This window comes from Haliaeetus leucocephalus, unplaced genomic scaffold, assembly GCF_000737465.1.
Source record: "Haliaeetus leucocephalus isolate CR32 unplaced genomic scaffold, Haliaeetus_leucocephalus-4.0 Scaffold219, whole genome shotgun sequence".
In the NCBI taxonomy this organism is placed as follows: Eukaryota; Metazoa; Chordata; class Aves; order Accipitriformes; family Accipitridae; genus Haliaeetus; species Haliaeetus leucocephalus.
In genome coordinates this window covers 38,616-43,288 of record NW_010972655.1, presented here as the reverse complement: position 1 = coordinate 43,288, position 4,673 = coordinate 38,616, and the positions used below count along the sequence as shown (strand labels likewise).

At 44.2% G+C, this 4,673-nt stretch overlaps 1 protein-coding gene across 9 annotated transcripts in view; it reads right to left on the bottom strand.

The window, feature by feature from the left end:
* The window catches only part of POGZ (pogo transposable element with ZNF domain), a 36,184-nt gene extending 33,075 nt beyond the window's left edge, over nt 1-3,109 (bottom strand). For 8 of the 9 annotated variants that reach the window (XM_010566826.1, XM_010566830.1, XM_010566833.1 and 5 more), the window contains exon 1: nt 2,881-3,109. The gene's annotated coding sequence lies outside the window, so the exon portion shown is untranslated. The remainder of the gene's footprint in view (nt 1-2,880) is intronic. The other variant, XM_010566828.1, reaches the window with a different exon arrangement.
* Nucleotides 3,110-4,673: the final 1,564 nt, after the last annotated feature.

Sequence of the window (4,673 nt, the reverse complement as noted above, 5' to 3'; positions counted from 1 at the left end):
GGGTGGCTGGGGGGAGGTCTCCCTTGTAATTTCAACTGAAATTTGGAATCCAAGATCCAATTGCATTTATTTATCAATGAACCACTTTCACCTAGTTAGAAAGATATCAGCTATAATCCCTACAGAATCTCATTTTTTTTCTCAAGAGAAAAATGACTGAACAGGTAGAAAGGACAAAACATTGTACTCTGGTTTAAAAGATCACTGGCACTTTCAATCTTCAAAAACATCTCAATAAACAAAATAAACACTTAGGCCAGTTTCTCCACTGAAATGAGGTGGCAAACAAAGGACTCAGCTACCACAATGCAAGTTTTAACTCAGTAATTCCACTAACTTAGTGATGCAAGCAGAACGAATCAGGTCCCAAGTGTTTTCTATTACCTAAAGCACCTGTGGATAGCAGGTTTTACATGACAGCTGCAGAATAAGGCAGCTGTGTCTCATTGAAGTGATCTCTAAAAGATGTGTGGTTATATATTTTCAGTTTCATTCACAGCTTGATATTATTTGACACAAAGCAAACAAGTTATGACATACATATGCTGTATATACACACACTTCTTTTTAAAAAGAACTTCAAATTAATGACTTGTTCACAGTGTTCTTCAAAATTCACATGATGGGCTGCACTACTCTTGCTATATAAGCTTCGCTTTCTAAGGCTTTTAATTAAAAAAAGTATAAATAAATCAGTACTTGTCAGGGCACCGCTGGTGGCCCAATTTCTGCCTACTGGGTGTAATCATCTGCAACACTATCAGTCTTAAGGGCATACTAGCAGGTCAGAAATAAATACGTACTCCATGATACAGGTGACTTGGTAAAGCAAAAAGCTGAATTTTGTTTGACGATGGGACAAAGAGGAGGGATAGAGACTACTATCCCAGGGGGACAGAGACTACTACCCAGAATTTCACAACATCCTCCCTCCAACACGACTCTACCTACAGAGGTATGAATATAGCCATGTACTTCGCTGACAGAAAAACAGAAGGAATTCATCAGCCTTGCTCAGATCAAATGTGGGAAGTTTTGAGAGAGCAGTGAGAGACCCAGAAACCTCCACTCCTACCTCTCACTCCCTGGCCTAGACTTGGGCTGCTTGTATTGCCTTTCTCTAGACAGGCAGAACTCCAGATGCAAATACATGTACACTCTGACCATGACAAAACAGCTAGCAAGGTAAGTCATTTTAACTAACAGATATTCTAACCCTAAAAGATAACATCAAGCCTTCATGAATCCTAATTTAAAGCTTTATTCACATTTTCAAAGGAGAGTATGCATCTTCATGTGAATTTACAATACAAAAACCCAAGCTAATACGCAGTGAGAATCAAAGTATCAGCACATAGCATTAACATGCTAGTATTTTTTTCTTTATTAAAGAAAAAAAAGTCCCAGCTGACTCCCATGGGGAACCCACGGTCACAGTTGACTACTAGTGATGAAGGACTGAATGATAGCTGAGGAAATGATGAGGAAATAGCCTATGAACTTTAAAGATGGGCTTTGCATCTTCCAAAAGTCTATGACTAACAGGTTTTAGCACAAAGGTGACCCCTGCAAGTTCTCGCACAGAGCTTCCACCTTATTCACCAATATGACACCTGGCAGCACAGCAGTTTGGGACAAAGCTGGCACAAAGAAGCCCCAGAACAAAGAGTAAGTCCCTGCAATGTATCTGCAGAGGGAATCACTGCAACAGCTCCCAGAGAGAAGACACTGTGGCCTGGTGATCAGGCTTATGGGGAAGGAGGAAATACACCCAGAGCAAACTGCATCCTACTGACTCCACTGAAATGACGGAACGCGGCTGCGCTACCCTGCGATGAAACATAGAGGTAGATTGTGCACAAACTACATTCCAGAAGATTACATTTTTAGCGCCAAGTGTATAAACCTTCTTCGCTGTTCTTGCCAAAGGTTTGTCAGTTTTTATGCCAGTCCAGATTTGCCATTGTAGATTTAACTGCAGTATGGTTATAATGCTATCAATACCCAAATACTTTCAAAAAATACATATTAAGAATCAATGGACCCTTAAATTTTCTTCACCGCTTGCTGTAAAACAACCTCCTCCCCTCCTGACAGTCCAGAAAAAAAAAAACACAACTAAAATACAAGATTGAGTGTCTGTCTTTAAGAGACCGACAAATAAGCTTGAGGGGATGATTCAATGCATGCTTTAGGACAGAAATTAATGCATAAATCAACTTCTCTTGTCCAAGTTCTCCTTCTGAATGGCCATTTCTTCTCTCCATTATGTCTTCCCCTGGTGAACATGCAGCCTCAGCAGAATTGCTGTGTTGTTACTTTTCTCACTTACTTTCGATAATGCGTACTTAACAGCAAGGAACATATCTTAACTTTTTAAGAACCTAGAAATCCAACAAGGTTACATTAAATGCAAATGAATCCTATGATAAAGGTTTCTGCTGTCAAGACATGCTGCAATCCTTGCCCTGAAAAAAAGGTAATACTCTTCACTGGCTTTTAATCACTAACTGGCACAACCTAAAACCGATATAATCTAAGTGATGAAAATACATATTGGATGATGTTTTCATTACTGTTTATGTGGCTATTCATCATGAGAAACACCTCCGAAAGAAGAGGGGAGGTGAAAGGCACCGCGCAAGTTGAATGCCAGAGTTCACAAGTTACATCCTTCAGGCCAAGGTAAATTTACGTTTTGTTGACTGATGTGGTTGACTTGACTTTGCTGGGTACTGAAATAATTTCAAAAGACATATTACATTTCTTATGAATGCTATCATTTAAAATCCTATAGGTTTTATTAAAGGCTTTGAAGTGTGTGATGCCTACTAATTAAAATGTATTATTATACGCTCAATTATAATGATTGTTATCTACCTTAAAGTTTGAACTGCAGAGTGATGAAAACAAACCGCTTTCTGATTTTTTGGCGTATTTTGTGAGCATGGGACTACCTTGAGGCTTCTAGAGTCCAAGAGCGTGTCTGGAGCTATGCTTCTGCAACGGGCTCTTTTGTGAGGAGACAGTATGGAACACTCCACTTATGTCAACATGGATGCAGGTCTACTCACATGAAGACAGTTGGAGGTTCTTTGACAGTATCTAAGCAGCTGTGGGGATGGGGCACATAAACAACGTAACCGTATATACCCACAAACAAGACCAACTGCAAGCAACATTTGCAGAATCCCGCACCCAGACAGAGCTTAAAGTGGCAACAGAGAGCAAGCTCTCTGGGTGGGTAGCCCTGTAGGACAGCCTTATGAATGCTAATAATTATACAATTGAAAAAAAGATGTGCATGCAGTAAACCTGGCTTCATGTTCAAGGATAAAAATTAACAACTGCAGCAACCTGAAGCTATGAGACAGTATACACTGAGAACCAGAGCAGGGAAGATGCATAATTCATATATCCTTGCAAAGAGTTTCCTAAAAGAAGCAACAGATTCCCCCCATCCTCTACCTCCACTTCCGATCACTCACTCCTGCCCCATTTGGTATGTCTTGGTGACAGCTGCAACTGCTGGCAAGTTAATAAAAATAAAGCTGTGTGTGTTGTCATGTGTTGCGTGTTTTCTGCAAGGGTGTTGGGGGCAGCAGGATTCATGCCTCTCCTTCATCTCCACATATGCTTTATGTCGCATCCCAGCCAAGGGGAAGAAGCAGAGAGTGAGGATGCCCTAATGCAGCAGCCTGGATTCCCCAAGTACTCAGAAGAGCAGGACCACAGTAAGGGCTTGGCAAATGTCTTGATGATACCAAATATCTAATTTTTAATATCTGTAGCCAGACAAATCAGCCTTGGTGTATTCTGCATAAAGTCTTTCAGCAATTCCAATCCTTCTCCAGGAGAGCCTGCTAAACTGAATTTCTGACCCAGCAACAGGGCAGGCGAGCAGGTATGTCGGGGCACGCTGCTTACCAGGCAGAAAGCACTGGCCAAGGGCAGCAAGTGACCCAAGATTTCTTGTCCGTGTAAGGGGACGGGGCAGGCAAGGAAGCATAGGGAGAGGGCCTGCAAGCTCAGGGAAACAAAAAAACCCAACAGTTTCCCCTCTACACCTACTCAGACGTGCTTGGGAAGAGCCCCTTCCACTGGGGCCACGGGCAGGCCCAGCACTGAGGTGGCGAGTACTCTCATCACCAGAGAATGACACCGAAGGGAGAAGCAAGCGGCAGGGCAAGCAGACCCCACTGCCTGAGAGAAGCCACTGAGGAGAGGTGTAGGCTGGCAAGCCCAGCTCCCCTCAGCCTCAGACAAGGTGGCAACGGAGAGGGAGAACCACTCTGAGAAGGTGGAGAAGGTGCAGGCCAAGGGGGGGCTCTCACCCTCCGAAGGGCTAGGCAGAGCCTCCTCCCACTGTTAACTTCCCTCAAAAAGGGGCAGAAAGGACATTTCTCCAGAGAAGTAAAGTAAAACCCACCCTCAGTTTATTGTGGCGGCTAAGAAAGAGAGAGAAAAATAATCCCCGTGCCCAACATGGCCGCCCACCCAGCACCAGCCATGGGAAAAGGAGGAGGGGGAGGTAAGACGAGGAGGATGCGGCCGCCCCCTCCCCCCGGGGACGGCGACCCCGCGACTGGCGGGGGGAGGCCCCGCTCGGCGCCGGGATGTTTTGTCCGGCGTCCCCGGCGGGGGGGGTGGGGGGGGGTGTGGGAGCGGAGGGA